Consider the following 19,319-nt stretch of genomic DNA (forward strand, 5'->3'; position numbering starts at 1 on the left):
TTTCTTTGGGGCTTTTTGTGTACTGACTTTTTTCCCCTCTCTTTGTGTTTTAAAATCCCAACTAGGGAAAATAAATAAATGCATACACTTCTTTTTATTTATTTAATCTACTAAAATGGATAAAGTAAAATTATCTCCATGACTTTTTAGTTAACAGAAATCTAAACTGTCATCAGAAAGCAGCCAGTGTTTATACAAGACAGGATTTTGGCAATCGTTTTCCTCTTCTGCGATCCATATGGACTGCTCACCTGCAGGGAGCCAAAGCCCAGTCAAACGTGCCTACAAACAGAGACCATAAAGCTTCCAGTACAAATAAATCTCGTCCCTGTCCTTTAGATTCTGCATTCTGCACAAATATCCATTAATAGAGAAGAAATATAACCATAAAACAATTTTTTAAAAAGTGTCCCGTTCAGCATCCATCTGTGCTTCTTGCACTGTATGTTTCGATCTTTGGTGGGTTTGTTTTATGCCTGTCCCGGACCATTTTTCAACCAAGCAGTGTTTAACCTATGTATAATCTCATTCATGACAGCTATATGCTGTTTTTTTTTTTTGGAAGACTGCATGTAAGCACCAGTGCATGGATTTTGAAAATCCCTGTCTTTAGACTCTGTGCAGGGAAACACCTATGTAAACAGACACAACTGCTGTACCATATATAATATGCTGGATAAGCAGTTATGAAAGTAGATGGATGGATGGATGTTCTTGGAAAAAGTCCTCTTATCTTACTGCAGTGAATTCAGGCAACACTGTATAAAAAATACAGACCAGCACTGATTAGCATAAGAATGACTCACAAAGAGGGGACACTCTACTAAATCACTGAGGGCCTGTCCTGTTGGTTGTGTGCATTCTGCAGCAGTGATAAATAATCTGTCAGAACAGGCTGTGAAAAGAGTCTGAGTAAACAGATGGCAACCAGAAACCTTATTAGGGAACTGTTGTGAAACTGAAGAGGGTTTTGTATATAAAATGATGGTCGCATCAAGTGTGACTAGTTTGGATTATAGCACTGCTTCTGCTTTAGCAGGCAAATCCACAACTGGGTGTTTGTTGTGATGCAATAGGCTAGATAAATCACAATGTTACAGCACAATGACTGAATGTACCTGGACGAAAAGCAGTTCAACTAAACATCAGCCCACAGGATGTTGTAACTGAAAGAAGGTTCCGCTCGCTCAGCGCACAGGAAACCGTGTTATCTTTTCACACTCAATCCTGTATCATTTCTACTCTGCAAAAAAGTTCACACTGATGTGACTGACGTCAGCAACAATCAACTGTCAAGAGAGACAAAAACTGTTTAAGTGATTCTCAGGAACAAGCTGGCCTCAGACTCCAACTCATACACTCAAAAAAAAAGTGAAATTGGGTAGTTATTACATTTACAAGAGTTTCTATGGTGAACATAATAAGTTGTGTATGAGCTGCATGAAATTCAACAACTTCACGCTTGTTAAATTTATTTTTGTTGAGATGACGTCACCTAATCAAGCAAGAGTGGTTAGTTGCCTGGACAAGATCACGTGAGATTTCAAACCCCAGGAAAATCACTGGGGGCTATAAGAAGCAGAAAAGCATACACACACCACGTGTATGCTATTGCTATTTATTGTGCTTTGTGACAGCTCTGTGGTGCGGTGGACAGCACTGTTGCCTCACAGCAAGAAGGTCCCGAGTCCTTTCTTTTTGTATGGAGTTTGCATGAGGAAATGAAAATCCTCTAAAAACATTCACAAACACACACTCAGAAACACTACCACTGAGACAGAAGTTAGAGGATTACACAGAAGGATGGTGCATCTGCATCGCCTTTTCATAAAGCAGATAGAAGGGCTAATGTCTCACGATGACACCCAGCTTTCTTTGCTTTACATTTTTGTCAGAGAGCCACAGCCACTGATCGCAAGGTCGGTGGTCCAATCCCTGGCTCATCCAACCTGCATACTGAAGAATCTTGATGCAAAATAGTTTCCATTGGAGTGGGAATTTTAGGTTACAAAGTGCTCAGGCATATAAAATAACGTATGAGTGAATGAGGCTTATAGTACGAATGCACTTTGTGTCCACAAATTAAGAAGAAAAGCACTTTACAAGCAATAGTCCACTGTACCTTTTCATTCCATTAAAAGTGTAAAACCTAAGCGACTGGCCCTGTTAGATTTGTATTTCTGGCAATGTTGGGAAGTAACTACTACTACTGTACAAATACTTAATTACTGTACTTAAGTAGGAGTTTCAGGTACCTTTAGTTGAGTATTTCCTTCTAACAACTTTTTACTTTTTTACATTTTTAAAACGGGCTCGCTTTTGGTTTAAGTCACTTGAGGGGTATAATTTCACATCACTGCGGGCCTTCAAACATTGATGTGGTTTGAGCCTCAACAGTGAACAACAGGGCTCCAAGACTGGCAGTGGTAGGGTTTCACTACAATTTTTACTTGTGTTATTCAATAGCACAAGTCATAAAACGTTTTTAGCATCTAAACGTAACACATTTTTAAGATAAGATAAGATAGAACTTTATTAATCCCTCGGGTGGGTTCCTCTGGGAAATTCGACTTCCAAAAAGCACAGCAACGACCGAAGTTACAGTTACAGAATTGTTTATATATATATATATATATATATATATATATATATATATATATATATATATATATATATATATATATACACATATATATACACATATATATACACATATATACATACATACATACATACATACATACATACATACATACACATATATAAATACAGAGACAAATATAAATAAAATATACAAAGGGGATAAATAGAATAAATAGGAATAAAAATAAAAATACAAGTGAATTGCACATTTCAAGTATTGAGTCTATTGCACTGTTGACTATTTACAAAAAGTATTGCACAAGGTATTGTACAGTGAGGTGAAGAGGCACTACAGCTTAGTTGTTCCCCCCTCCTTTGTCCTCCTGTCTCCCCTCCCTCTCCCCTCCAGAGAGGAGTTAAACAGTCTGATGGCGTGTGGGACAAAGGAGTTTTTAAGTCTGTTAGTTCTTGTCTTGGGGAGAAGCAACCTGTCACTGAACAGACTCTTCTGGTTGTTTATGGCCGTGTGCAGAGGATGCCCAGCATTGTCCATAATGTCCATCAGTTTCTTTAATGTCCTTTTCTCTGCCACTGTCACCAGAGTGTCCAGCTTCATGCCGACCACAGAGCTAGCCTTCCTGATCAGTTTCTCCAGCCTGGATGAGTCCCTCTTTGCTGTGCTGCTCCCCCAGCACACCACAGCATAGAAAAGTACTCCAGCAACCACCGACTGGTAAAACATCCTCAGGAGCTTCCTGCAGATGTTAAAAGACCTCAGCCTCCTGAGGAAGTACAGTCGGCTTTGGGCTTTTTTATACAGGTGCTCTGTGTTGCATGACCATTATACAGGTGCTCTGTGTTGCATGACCAAAGTTTAGGTTTTTGCCAAACCTAAACTAGCAAGTTAATAAATAAACCAGATATGAAAGCTCTCAAAGGGATGCAAACCTGGATTTCTTAGTCATTATCCCAGGAAGTTGTACCACCACCACCCCAAGCCTCCATGTGTAGAGCCTGTTCAACAGCTGCTTTAGTAGCAGCTGGAATATCAGGGTACCATAGGACAGCTTGGGGAGAGGCATCTGACAAAGCTGCATTATACAATGCAATGGGATAAGAACACTTTGATCATGAATGACAGTTGTCAGCACTCTACACTAAATCAGTTAAGATCTCCACAAAAAGAGGAAAAAAAAAAAAAAACAGTATTCTACCACAGACTGTTTGCCCAATCACAGGCTCACACACACCCACGCAAGATTCAGCTCTGGTATCTCACAAAGACACACACACTCTCTCTCTTTCTGTCACACTCTCAGAGTGGCAGATGGCTGAGCTCTCCACACCGCCAGGGCTGCTGGCACAGTTTCCGGTAAGAGGAAGGGCTTTTACTGTTAAAAATAAAACCTCCAAAACTGCAGCTCACTAAACGAGGTGGTGCCCTTGAGCCATGCAGACTAAGTCCACTTACGGTCATTAATTAAAACTCATTGTGCTCCTCCAGCTATAAGCCTTATTCATGGAAATTACAGACACATTCATTCTCCCCTGTTAACACAAAATGTGAGCAGTTATCACACGTCAGAAATGAAAAGCAGAGTGATATGACAGAAAAGAGATCCACTCATACCATGAGATATTATTTACAGATGTCTGCTGTGGAAACATTAAAAGCTCAGCCTATGAAAGGTCAGCGCACGGGTAATCTGTTAATATTCACAGTAGCAGCAACAGGAAGAGAAGCTGCAGCAATAATTTTATTATGAGAGAGAAGCAGCTCTGGCAGTGAGACCGAGCGTCTGCTGCCTGACAATGGGCACGCACGTGGAGCCAGATGGACCATGAGCAAAATTAAGGCACTTAGTACGACACAAATATGTAGACACAAAGATGATGTGTCATCAAGTTCCACCACAGAATCGCAAAAAAATACCTTAAACTTTGGGCTTGTCTGGTCCCTTAAAAGATTTAAAGAGACGAAAAATTATGCAGATATTAGTGACAAATGAAAAACGATTACTAGGGCTGCACGATTAATCGTTAGAAAATCGCGATCTCGATTCATACTTATGTGCGATCTCATTTCCAAATGACAACGATAAAAAAATAAAAATAAAAAAAAAAAGACGATGACGATTGTACCGCATTTTGATCCGGGACGTAATCTGCATGAAAACAAGCGCTCACTCCTCCTGCTCAACAAATGACAAGGGCGGAGCCTTATACCACGTGATACAGAAGCTGCGCCGTGTGATGCTAAAATTAGCAGGGAAAAAACAACGGAGAGCACGTCAGGGATGACGAGAAAGTGACAGGAGAAAATCCGTCCCGGTCAACCACCCAAACATCAATAACGAGAACCTTATACAGCGCTTCCCTATACCCGTCGAACTCCCGCAGGCACAAAGAAATTACGGAGGCTATCACTTATCACCCGACCAAAGATATGGCTCCCATCAACACTGCAAAACGAGGGATTTAGGAAAATGATCAACACCCTAGACAAACGCTACACAGTGCCATCCTGCAACTATTTTTCTATTGTTGCACTACCTGCTCTATACACGCAGTGTCGAGCAACGGTGGAGACAGAATTTCAAGCAGTACAACATTTTGCGGCAACAACAAAACGTGAGACATTTGTTGTTTTTATGTTTATTTATTGTTTTTATGTTCAGTCTCAACTGTTACGAAGTTGATGTGCAGTTAATAAGTGCAATAAATATTTATACTGGAAAAGAGAATCGTGAGAGAATCGTGATCTCAATTCTAAGCCAAAAAAATCGTGATTCTCATTTTATGCAAAATCGTGCAGCCCTAACGATTACCCTTATCAACCACCTCCTTCCTTCCTCGTTTATCGTTGGTGCTGGTTGGGCGCTCAGCCACTCCTGCATGCATATAATAAATGGTAAAATTGGCCTGCATTTGTAAAGGCACAGAAAGAAGAGGGGTTTATTGGTCCCCCTCTTTCATCAATGGCAGCCTTTCCCCTTAGTTGTCTTTTGCATTTTTATCTTATTTGTAGTAGTTGCAGTAATCCTTTTCAGATTAACTGCAGCAACACTGTGGTAACTCATATGCTAAGTTCCTCTGAATTGTGGATTTCAGGGGCTGTGAAACATTCTTATTTAATACCTGGAAGAAATGTTATTCTCTGTGAATAATCCATCGTAGTATTAAGGTAGGTTAAATGCCGACTAGAAGCTGGTGGTTAGGGGCAGCACCTGGGAAGCCAAATCCAGCTCTAAGCCCCTGCCTTGGTCAAGGGCACCGTGATCGGAGAATAACCTGTTTCTGATGGCGGGAGCTCGCAGAAGAAACTAAACAAACCTACAGACCATGCAAACTCCACCAAACCTGGTATGGGTGAAACTCAGGGCACCTTTGCTTTGAGGAAACAAACACAAGCGACAAACCACCATACTAGCTTACATATATGTATGTGTTAATGTTCATAAAATCAAGCAGGTTAAACTGCCACCATGACGTCACCTATTGATTTTGGTGTCCTAATTATGGAGCTTCAACTTAGTACCAAGTTAGCAGTGGGAGCCATAGAGTATAGAGGTACAATATAAAGACATATCAGCTAATTAGTGTCAAGTAGGACTTACAGTAGCACTCAGACAGCGCAACTCCCACTAAAGGGCAAGGGTTACACTAAAACTTTGATGTTTTATGATGTTTTTATTACAATATGGTGATGTCAGCCTGTTATGAGGGATATACTGAAATTTCAACGTCAACTTTAATCTTGGGCGTCGTTTTCTTTGTGAGTATTTATTACACGGCGTGCTGCGGGGAAAAGCCTGTTCTAACGTTTGAGTCTAAGGTTTATTTTTTAGCACGTGGCGGCTCTTTCTTGCTTCTCATCTGTAAATAATCTGCATACTCTTTCACGTGATTCAGTTTATTTTGAAAAGTCTCAACAGGATCTTGAGCTTTATTGTGAAAGGTTTATGTGGAAAATAAACAAGCGGACACGTGATGGTTTTACCATCTTTGTTGCTAATGACAACGCATAAAAACAGGCGCTTGTCCGTCAGTAGTGTGGTTACATTAAATATAAGAGAAAGAGAGAACTAATTAATATAGCCACTACAGTGACCATCAAAACGATGAAAACATATTGCCATAAACAGCTTATTTTGCGACACCACGAAACAAACGGTAGCGTAAAATGAAACTATAGATGTTTTTATATCGTCATCCGATATATATCGTTATATCGAAAATGTGAAGTGAAAAAATTGTGGGTAATATAAATTTTCTTTGATTTTCACATTTGGTGGGAATCAGCCCAAGCTGTTATTAGTATCTACGATCACACAACATAAAATATTGAAAACTGTGGACACTAGATTGCTAACGAACCCGAAGCACAAAACTCTCAGATGTTCTCTGAAGAAGTCCAGTTCAGTGCCTCCAATTTAAAGATGTGGGGCCTAGCAGACACTGATTGGCTGCCTGTCTCCGGGCACCTTCCAATAAATGCAGCAATGTCTGAAGTCATTTTCCTTTTAAACATCCAGATGGATATACTTCAGGAGCCAGCCTCGAATGGACATTATGGTTTTTGGCACTTCCGAGTTCCAAGTTTAATTTTTTAAAGAGCATTTGATGACATTTTATTGGCAAAATGAGAAGATAAATCCAGCTGCAAAGACGCCTCAAAAAGGACAATGTGTTCAATCGCAATATATCAACAGTGTGACTTTCTTTTATTCTTTTGACAGGCTGTCAAAGATGGGAACTTTTGCTATCATTTCCAAAGGACAATATGGCAAGCACATGTGAGACACTCCAGATGTAAGGATATTATTACATGACTATACCGTCGGTATTCTGTAGGCTTCTTCACAAACTTGAGAGGTTTAAACACTGAAATCCTGAGACTTACAAATTTTTAGTCTGGTTCTGCAAAGCTGACAATCACTTTAGATATGTCACTACAGGAACCTGCAGTTCTTCACCAGCCTGTAGGCCTGAGGGAAACTGACACTCAATAGTAAGAGGGAAGCATGCTCTGACTCAGCAGCTGTCTGATTCTGATGCCAGCACGGGAGTCTCTCCGGGGCTTCTTCATGGCTCAATGAAGGTGTCCGTAGGCAGAGATGATCTTGGTGTTACTACTCATTAGACTGCACGAAATAAGACTGTGTAGGCAGATAGATCCAGTAAATAAGCTCTAAGCGACAGCATTTCTGGATCCACCATGACCTACATCAGATAACAGCCTGATAGAAGAAAACATCAAACAGTGTGCAGGTGAGTCATGAGGCTGTGAGAGGAAAGGTGTGGCACTGTAAAGAGTGAGTGGTTGAGTTGAGGAAGGTGACCAGAACAAATGCTGTTTTATGCATTTGTGCATTTAGTAGCAGACCCAAACGTTTTTAGCATCTAAACTCGACACATTTGTTGCCAAACCTAAACTAGAAAGCAAAAAAAACAACAAAGAAAAACAATAAATAAACCAGATATGAAAGCTCTCAAAGGGATGCAAACCTGGATTTCTTAGTCATTATCCCAGGAAATTGTCCCACCACCACCCCTAGCCTCCCAATGTGTGTGCCAGAGCTCAGGGCAGGTTTCTACCTGTCCATGTCAGGCACAGCAGAAGCATTACGTCAATAACTGAAAGGCATACTTCTGGAAACAAAGTTTTATCTGTTATTAAAGCACACATGCTTCTGAAGATTAATTTACTCATGTACAAATTATATTCCATATTTCTTGGTCAACTTTGACATGTCCTCCTACAGGGTACTGCAGCAACTTTATTGCAAGATGAGCGCATTCTAGCAGATTTCAACATAACCAGTCAGGCAAGGTGTTTGTCCCCAAGCAGGTCACTTGTCAAACAAACCATCGCTCGCAAATATTTTATTCTTGTTCTCAGTAGCCTATTTTGGTTTTAGTCGTGGAAAATGCAGCAAGAGGACAATACTGGTTGTGCAGGTCTGAAAAGTTCAGGGCTTTCATTTACAAGTATTACAAGATACAACCCAAGCAGCCTCTTTTTTTCTCTCAACAAGAAGGTTGATAATGTGATATCAGTGAAGAAAAGCAATATTTGGATAGCTGCTACCATCCAAATCTCTGATTTAGAGGCTGATTCAGGGACCTGATGATTGACATTAATTTCAGCTTGTAGCTTCAGAGTTATTTCAAGCTGTCCTCTGCTTCTACGATTTGTATGCCTCTGAGACACATTCTCGCCACACCAGCGAGTCTCTCAATGTAAGCAATGACGACATCCAAGGAACATCTGCTTTCTGCACCACCTCACCTGTTGACTGATGACTTAGAAAATGCACGACCTGAAGCTTCTTTTCTTTTCTTTTCTTTTCTTTTCAGGAGACGTGTTGTAATGATAAGATTACCTTGTTCATGATTACCCTGATGAGGCCTATGCGATGAGGTGCATAGGTTTCACAATAAAGTACTTCTATATGCTCAGATATATACCACCCAATCAGAAATTACTACTTTCGGTCGCTACTGTTTTCAACTTGTTTGTAAATGTTTTCAGTGCAGTTTGTCTGTCTGCTGGCAATAATAGTCAAACACCTACCAGGCCCAACCACACAGAACATGGAGACATGAAGCATGGACAAAGGAACCCGTTGAATTTATTCCAGATAAAGACCACATTCAAGTGCTTTCTCACATCTTTTGTTTCTTTAGAACCACAAATCACCGATGACGCTCCAGCTTTTCTTTTCCATCCTCTCAGATAATTTTGCCCTTCGGGGGAATTTCTAACCAGCTAAACAATGCTCCTGTTTCCTCTACCAGCAGGTTTCCCAAACAAGGAGTGGCATTATTTTCTGGTCAACCTTCTTGGTAGATTACAAATAAATATGCAACACAGACTAGGAAAAGGCAGCTGAGTAACAAATGTTGAACCTCTCCAGGAAACAGGATAAGATCATTAAGTCACAGCATGCCGTCTACTGCTTCAGTGCATGGGAAAAATTGCTCAGCTTGAGGGTTAGCGGGAAGGCATGCAGTGAAGTGGGCGGACAAAGGTAGTTTCATATTTACACTGATAACAGAGTCTGGTTTCACCTGTCATACAAAAGCACAGAGGAGCCCCAGTGAGCGAGTTTAGGTCCAGAAATGATCAAGGACAAAGCAGACCGAGAAAACCCTCAGCCTCTCAGAGCTGGAATAAACAACTATTTTATCCTGAAGTAGGTCAGGAGTTTGAATAAGACTACAAAAGGCTGTTTGATTTGCAAGAATTGGTCAATACTTCCTACATACTCTATAAAAAAAAAATTCATTTCTCACCTATACTGTACATTCCAGCAGAAGTATAAAGGCTTGGAAACTCCCCAGGCAGTGCCTGCGTGACAAGAGTTTAACATAATGCTACAGCACGATGTTTCAAACTATCCAATTTAAAAAAGAAAAAGAAAAACACTGTTCTCAACCTAATTTGAAGACTAGATTTGACTATGGATTTTTCTGGCAGATTATCTTACTTGCCGACTAGTCTAAAAGTCAGAACAGCCAAAAGTTAAATATTGTACAAGTATTTTGTGTGTATTTCAGAGCCATTTAAAACTGTATATAACTTTATCAGGTAGCCATTAATCAGTATGATGTGTGTTGTGCATAACAGTGCACAAACACAGTGCCAGATAAGCCTGCAGAGTGTAACTCCCTCCAGAGAGGGAGTCAAAGAAAGCAGGCAAAGGAAAGGCAGCAAGCGTTTAAATTACCCACTCCTCCAACTCAGGGAGGTAGTGATCAAAAATAACAATACAGCACTCTTTCAAAGCCCTGTAATTGAAATGAGTGCACTTTCAAGCATGGCTTCCTGCAGGTTACCAAATACACATCTGTACTTAATGTGGTTACACATTACTCTGATCACTATGCCATTTCACGCTGACAGCGTTTGCATAACTGCAGTGTCCAAAGCAACATTTTTCCCCTCACTGGGCCGTGGGCCATAAGATCACAGTTTTACCTGTTACGCAGGCACGCGCATGCACACGCATGCACACGCATGCACATACACACAAACCCAAACTATACTTCAAATGTTTAAATTGTGACAACATATTTCTTCATGAAAAATCTTAGCTTGTTTTGAATTCGATGACAGCAACGCGTCTTAAACAAGCTGAGACAGGGCAACGAAAGATTGGAAAAGTAAGTGGTACTACAAACACTTGGTTTAGTAAGACAATGCTACACCACGCACACTACATCTATTACAACAACTTGTCTTCATCGTAGATGAGGTGAACCGATTTACATCAATTTAAAATATTTGCCCCATCATAAAATGATAAATACAACAAAGACGACCCAGGACTGCTGAACAGCTAAAACCCCGATAATATCAGACAAAAATGGGTCAACAGTTCTATCCCAAAAGTCCAGCAGCTGGGTACCCAGATGTTTATATTCTGTTGTTTAAAAAAAAGAAAGAAAGAAAGAAGATGTGGTAAACATTAACCTGTCACAGTTTTTTTTAAAGAATGTGTTGCTGCCAACAAACACAAAAAGCTCTAATAGTTTTCTTAACATGACACATTTTCTCAGTTTAAACATTAATATGTTTAAATGTTTGAATAAAATACAGATTTATAGGATTTGTAGATGATTACTTTCCATTTTATTTGTATTTCACACAGCATCCTAACTTTTTTGGAAATGTGCTTGTATTTCTTTCTTATTATTTTTATACAGCTGCTTAGCTTATTCAGAAAAAATAATTTATTCCTTATTTTCTATTCATCTAAATATGCAGAATAATTAGCAAGTGACAATTAAAATGGATTTAGTGCAACTTAAGACACACTTGTGCACAATGCAGATAACACTGCTAGAAGAAAAACGATGGTGAGAGTCTAGGCAGGCAGCTTGTTTCAGCTCTCTCTCTAAAACAAACCGGAGGTGGATGGGAACAGGTGAACAGATCACCCTAATTCACAATTTAGTTTGTTGATCAGATGTTTGCAGCAGTGCTCTTTACTCTGCCTCTTTGCTGTACTAGATATTAAAAAGTGAGAGAAAAAAATCTTCTTGATATATCCCTGAAAACCTCTAAAGCTTTTTGTTAAAATCCTTCCATTTTCTTGACAAACTCCAGAAGTCACAGCCTCTTAACCGCAGTGCAACCCAGTAATCTGATGCTACAGTTATACTGTCATCAAATCTTTAAACGCTCCAAACAATTAGTCCCTCTCACTTTTCTGTCGTCTCCCATCTAATGCTTTCCGGTGAGAGATGTCAAATAGAGCCACCTGATCTTACAAGCTCTTACTCCCAACTGTAAGGGAATCCCCTGCAGCAGAACAGAGCTGCAAGACCGGGCAAAAATGTTGCAGGGCTGCTCCAGTGAGACTAAGATCAAAGCAATGCACAGTCTGTTATCACGGCATCTGATTACACCTTTATCAGGGAGTTTTCACTCACCTATGTAATGGGAAAGGTATTGCTGTCCGTCTCAAATTTGTTCTGTTTACCGCAGTTATGTCTGTGTGTGTGTGTGTGTGTGTGTGTGTGTGTGTGTGTGTGTGTGTGTGTGTGTGCGCATGCGTTTGAGTTTCCTCAACACACCAATCCCTGCCTATGTTTGCATGCACGTGTAAGAGGCTTATCCCTGAAAAAGTTACATCACAAAACTAGAAAACCTGTAATCTCTGCTCTGTAATCCTCGTCCCCAGGTTACCCACGAACTTACCATCTATCACAACCATAACAGACACTCTTCTGTGTTTTGGCTTCCAGAGCAACAAAAATGTTAACGATGCTTGCACAAGTGGCAGCTGGATTATCTTTGAATGGCATCTGGCAAAAATGATATTAATCACTTTTATTTCATTGTGTTGACAGCTGTATGAGGTTTTCTGTTGGATTTAAATGTGCAAACACTGCCTCTCTACCAGCTTAGGATGAGTTTTGATGGTATCTGTGTCAGCAGGGAGCTACATTTAACCATCCGCTATTCCCGCATGACAGCAGTGTCCTCAGTTGACCGGATCGCATTTTACAGCATGGCTCCAGATGCAAAGTCTGTCTCAAAGTTTTGTCTTGAAACAAGGTTTATCTTGAAACTAAAAACAGCACTTTAAGATCAGGATATTTTAGTTGTTTAATGAAATGAATTTTTTCTAACTTCATCATCTGGCTGCAATGAACCACAGAAAACTTAAAGAGATTAGACACGTCATCACACATCTGTAGTCATTACAGAGGGTTTTAATTAAAGTTGTACTGCACTGTGTTTTTAATCCAGGTGCTTGGTTTAGGGCAGTGGTTCTGTGGCATGGACTTTTACATGGACCTTAAAACAATAATTCAAAACCAAATTTTTTTTTTTTTTTTAATGACTGGGAGATAAGAATTTAAGTTTCTGAAACAGAGAAGAAAAAGCTCGAGGACCCTCTCTTTACACAAATATTGACTCGGCCCCAACCTTAAAGCATTACCTTTGATGGCGTGATTAGTCATTTAGTATCAGCCAACACCAGGAGTGACCTTCGGACCCTGTTCAACACCTCTTAAGGGACCATTGGAGTTAATCACACAAAGTCAGCTGACCGCTGTGGATGTGTTTGAGCTGCTGCTATAGTTACTTTATTTGCAGACACAACAGAGGCAGCTTTCTCAGTGGTCCCATTCAGAGGTTTTTGGTCGTTTCTAACATTTTTCAGGGAAAGCTTAACACCTACTATTACTGAAAGCCAATACAGAGCTGGGTAAGGCTTGTGTTGTATCACTTGGGTGTGGTTAAACACTGACAAGAAAGAAGAAGAAATACATTTGAGCTACAAACCATCCTGCCATGCACACTTTTTCTCACACCCCTATAAATTATATAAATGCCTATCAACCATAGCTATATATATAGATATTTGAAATTGCACAATTATTTTAAATGAAGGAAAGCAGAACATCTCTGTTCAAGTACCGAATGTCCTGATGTGAAGAAAGCAATGGAAAAGCAACAGGGTGAAAAATATTTTCCAAAGATGTGGTAATAATTACACCTTACAGCATTTCCAGTCAACTCGTTACCTGAATAATATTTACAAGCGGCAACATGGCTAATTTCTATATGCAAAACAAGCACATGGATAATTAGCTAATCATTTCCTAATTATTGTTACAACTATTCATCCAAAATTCTGGCATCATCATGAAAAATGCTGTCAATTAAATGGAAAAACCTGATTAACAAACCACAAGTGTCTCTGCTGATCTGTCTGTTTGTCAACCATGACTGTCATGCAGTGCTATGCAGAGAGAGGAGATACTTAAGGTATCATTTGACATCTAAATTCTGAAAATTCAGCACTGTAGGCAGCGTACAGAGGGAGTAATTCTTCCAGAAAGGAAGGGGGCAGCATACTGTGACAAATATACTAGTTTATTCTTACATACTGAAGAAGAAGAAGTCGGAAGGCAACAAGGACAGGAAAAACTAAAAATAGCACAGCAAAAACCAAACTTTGTTCCACAGGGTAAAATGTTTGTAACTTACATTAAATGTTGGTGCTAACATAATGCCACAGAAACATTAGTAGACAACTCATCAACCATCCTAACAGTTTGTGTTTTATTTCATTTTGTGACTTGTCAACCAAATATAAGGTTTTAAATAAATGATGTGCCAACATGTCAGTGTTTAAAGACAAACCTATAATACAGGAATTAAATAAGTTCATGTTAAATTAATATTAAATATTGCATCAAATGTAAAGGAGTTAATGTCTAAGTACGTGGGATGATAATCTTGGACAGCTACCTAGGGATGGGTATCGGTATCCGGTGCCATGATGGCACGGTTCTGTCATAAACGGTAGTAACCAGACCGAAAAGCAGCGCACATTTCGGTGCTTTTTTTTCCTGAGATGTGATACACTTTGGATTCCAGCCAATCATTTTGCCTTTCCGAGGATAGTAGGCGGGCCCAGGTACATACGTTCTTTTAGAGCAGAGTTACAGATTAAAAACGCCCAAGGCGAAGTGGTCAAAGTCTGGCTGTACTTCACAGCAAAATATGCAAACTCAGCAGCCTGCAACAAGTGCTTTAAGCTGATACTGTCAAAGGAGGTAACACCTCGAATCTGATGAAACACCTGGCAACGCATAGCGTTTTTTTAAAAGCCGAGAAATGCACCGTATTTGATAGCTTGCTGCGAGACCTCACACCAAGCACATCTTCTGCGGGTGGGTTGCCTGTTATTGGTCCCGGAGTTAGCAACATCCCCCAAGAACCCGAAGAGGAGAGTCCTGGCCCCTAGCCCTGCCAGTGTAGCAGAAATGATGACAGGTGATGATGGCAGCAGCAGCTGTTCTTCTCTGCGTGAGTAGCTTAATGTTGTCCATGTGTAATTTATGTTGAGTAGGCTAACCACGTTATTACATTAATGCATGTAAGGTGAACTAGCAAACACCTCGTAGTTACATGCGGCTGTCCTCTTGTTTGATGGCAGATACTCCCTTCACCCTGGCCAAAAAAGCTAAAATGACCAAAGAAAAAGAGGGATACAGTTAAACATGAGAGGTTTTTGGAAAAAGTTTGTGTTCTTCATTCTTTAAGCACCGGTTCGAGCACTGTTTAAGCACCGTTTCAAAAGTACCGGCTTGGTACTGGTATCGGATAAAACCTAAACGATACCCATCCCTACAGCTACCTATATAGCACTTTTTAAACTCTATTTGAGCACTCAAAGCACTCTCTTACCACAAACGTTTTTCACACACATATTCATATAAGCACTTTATTTTTTTTAACCCACTCTGTTCACACAGAGTTCAGTATCTTGCCCAAGGATTCTTCAGCATGTACAATAGAGGAGCCACGTCCACCTCGTATTCATTGATATAAAATTGGGTATTGAGAAACATGTAATTCTGTGGCTAAGTTTCTACTAATACAATGGCAGGTCTGTGCTAAATCCCCGCACTTCAGTTTTACAGCACTTCTCATGCCTTGTTCTCTTGTTTTAAACCACTGATATGGCGGCAGATCATTTATGATGTAATCAGTTTCTGAAGCACAACCAAAGATTTCCCAACTTTTTAGATTAGATCAATTTTATTCATCCAATGTCAATTAAACATTTACTGATGGCAGTTACAAATAACCATTGGTGACAAAAGCTAAATATGTTGCAATCTCATCTTAAAGATGAAGTGGCTACCAGCAGAAACAAAGGATACCTCTGGATTACATATGACCCAGATTCAAATACATCAGGTGGTGACCCACACAAACAAGGACTTGAATGTCCACTAGCAACCAACTTTCACCTACAAAGCGATGGGCTAAGAGTGGGTATATTATTAAGGTTAATCTCATTAAGTGAAAATTGATGTGATGTGATGTCTTTTAGACCCCATTCCTACAAAACTGCTCAAAGAAGTCATGCCATTAATTAATTCTTCGATCTTAAATATGATCAACCTATCTCTAATAATCGGCTATGTACCACAGGCCTTCAAGCTGGCTGTAGTTAAACCTTTACTCAAAAAGCCATCTCTAGACCCAGCAGTCTTAGCTAATTATAGGCCAATCTCCAACCTTCCTTTCATATCAAAAATCCTTGAAAGAGTAGTTGTCAAACAGCTAGCCAGTGTTGGGGAGTAACGAAATACATGTACCGCCGTTACGTATTTAAAATACAAAATATGAGTAACTGTATTCCGTTACAGTTACCGTTTAAAAAGGTGGTATTTAGAATACAGTTACTTTGTTGAAATAAATGGATTACACGGCGGTACTTTCCTGTTTCATATTGTGGCGGGTCAGGACTGTTTGGGTTTTGTTTGACAGCAACGTTCTGTTGTTCCAGGTGGCAGCGTTACGGTTGCCATGGTTACAGGGTGACGCTCTTTCTCTGCGTGTTTCTTGGGTGAGAGAGCGGCTTTTTGTTGTTGTTGTGCTAAGCTAATAGGCAGAATGCTACATGCTCTAAAGAATGTAGCCTCATGGGCAGTGTAGTCCGTGCTGCAGGGAGAATGGACTGCCATACCCGTTATGTGTCTGTGAGCGCGAGGAGGGAGAAAAAGGAGAGTGGAAAAGTACGAGTTAACATCGAGCAGAAACAGGAGCTGGAAGCATGTAAATATAATAATAACCACTGCAGCCAAGAAGAATGCCTGACGAGCCCAGTTGTAAGTAAGCTATTAAGACTCGATTGTACGCTGTGTTCGTGTTTTCCTTCAAAACAATAAGTTCCGTTGGAGCAGCCTTTCAACGCCTCTCTCTGTCTCTCGCTAGAAAAGTTGACCCAGACAACAAGGTAAAGCTAGTTTTCGGCTACGAGCCCGACAGGGAACCAGACGTATTAGCCAGAGGTCCCTTTAATATGGTTCGGAGCCGTGGACCTTCAGTAACAGTAATAAATCACAGCAATAGTACATTCACGTAGTTGTAAAAAGCACGATAATATATTAAGTAATCCAAAGTATTCAGAATACGTTACTCTCATTGAGTAACGTAACGGAATACGTTACAGAATACATTTTGGGGCATGTATTCTGTAATCTGTAATGGAATACATTTTAAAAGTAACCTTCCCAACACTGCAGCTAACAGATCATCTGCAGAGGAATGGCTTATTTGAAGAGTTTCAGTCAGGTTTCAGAGCTCATCACAGCACAGAAACAGCTTTAGTGAAGGTTACAAATGATCCTCTTATGGCCTCTGACAGTGGACCCATCTCTGTGCTTGTCCTGCTAGACCTCAGTGCAGCGTTCGATACTGTCGACCATAATATTCTATTAGCGTGATTAGAACATGCTGTAGGTATTACAGGTACTGCACTGCAGTGGTTTGTATCATATCTATCTAATAGACTCCAATTAGTGCATGTAAATGGAGAGTCCTCTTCACACACTGAGGTTAATTATGGAGTCCCACAGGGTTCAGTGCTAGGACCAATTCTGTTTACATTATACATGCTTCCCTTAGGCAGCATCATTAGAAGACATAGCATACATTTTCACTGCTATGCAGATGACACCCGGCTCTATCTATCTGTGAAGCCAGATAACACACACCAATTAGTTAAACTGCAGGAATGTCTTAAAGACATAAAGACCTGGATGGCCGCTAACTTTCTGCTTCTTAATTCAGATAAAACTGAAGTTATTGTACTCGGCCCTGAAAATCTTAGAAATATGGTATCTAACCAGATTCTTACTCTGGATGGCATTACTTCAGCCTCCAGTAATGCTGTGAGGAACCTTGGAGTCATTTTTGACCAGGATATGTCCTTCAACGCACATATTAAACAAATATGTAGGACTGCGTTCTTCCATTTGCGCAACATCTCTAAAGGTAGAAATATCCTGTCTCAGAGTGACGCTGAAAAAAACTAGTTCATGCATTTATTACTTCCAGGCTGGACTACTGTAATTCATTATTATCAGGATGTCCAAAAAACTCACTGAAAAGCCTTCAGCTAATCCAAAATGCTGCAGCAAGAGTACTGACAGGGACTAGAAAGAGAGAGCATATTTCTCCTGTTTTGACTTCCCTTCATTGGCTTCCTGTTAAATCCAGAATTGAATTCAAAATCCTGCTCCTCACATACAAGGTCTTAAATAATCAGGCCCCATCTTATCTTAATGACCTTGTAGTACCATATCACCCTATTAGAGCACTTCGCTCTCGCACTGCAGGCCTACTTGTTGTTCCTAGAGTATTTAAAAGTAGAATGGGAGGGAGAGCCTTCAGTTTTCAGGCCCCTCTTCTGTGGAACCAGCTTCCAGTTTGGATTCGGGAGACAGACACTATCTCTACTTTTAAGATTAGGCTTAAAACTTTCCTTTTTGCTAAAGCATATAGTTAGGGCTGGACCAGGTGACCCTGAATCCTTAGTTATGCTGCAATAGACGTAGGCTGCCGGGGATTCCCACGATGCATTGAGTTTTTCCTTTCCAGTCCCCTTTCTCACTATGTGTTAATAGACCTCTCTGCATTGAATCATATCTGTTATTAACCTCTGTCTCTCTTCCACAGCATGTCTTTTATCCTGTCTTCCTTCTCTCACCCCAACCGGTCGCAGCAGATGGCCCCGCCCCTCCCTGAGCCTGGTTCTGCCGGAGGTTTCTTCCTGTTAAAAGGGAGTTTTTCCTTCCCACTGTCGCCAAAGTCCTTGCTCATAGGGGGTCATATGATTGTTGGGTTTTTCTCTGTATCTATGAAGCGCCTTGAGGTGACTTTTGTTGTGATTTGGCGCTATATAAATAAAATTGAATTGAATCTTACTACAAACCGCTAAAACTAAAAATCAACTTCTTACCTAACAGCTACTAACTACTCTAGCTTTAGCTTCTTTTCTATCCTGCACTAATTCACATTTTTTTCCACTTCACTTCTGCTCTTTTCAGCTTCTTTTCTTACTGCATAGCACAGGAAGTGGGGTGGCTTTTTAAACATGGGAAGAAGGGAAGTGATCAGGGGTGGGTTTGATGCTTATCAGTGGGTATGACACAGCTGTGGGGCTAGACAGCATGCTGGTTATGGAGGTCAAAATATGTTATAATTACCACAGCTAAGTCTCAGGGCAAAGGGAGCAGCTGGTGCCAAGACCCCCAGCCGGGGGCTCTACTTCTATGGGCACAGTAGTTTGGCTGATGAAGTGTGTCTCAATGCCACCGGCTCACACTGAAGGGCAGCACTCTGAGTCATTCTCTGAGTGATCATGTGTCACGTTATTCGTTTCAGAAAAAAAGAAACCAAAGTTACTGTC

The 19,319-nt window shown here is 40.4% G+C and overlaps 1 protein-coding gene across 1 annotated transcript in view; it reads right to left on the reverse strand.

The window, feature by feature from the left end:
* Nucleotides 1-19,319, reverse strand: part of arrdc1b (arrestin domain containing 1b) — a 46,902-nt gene that overhangs the window by 19,347 nt on the left and 8,236 nt on the right. The window lies entirely within an intron of this gene.

This window comes from Rhamphochromis longiceps, linkage group LG7, assembly GCF_057381845.1.
Source record: "Rhamphochromis longiceps isolate RC_006_pf linkage group LG7, R_longiceps_female_GT1.1, whole genome shotgun sequence".
NCBI classification, from domain to species: Eukaryota; Metazoa; Chordata; class Actinopteri; order Cichliformes; family Cichlidae; genus Rhamphochromis; species Rhamphochromis longiceps.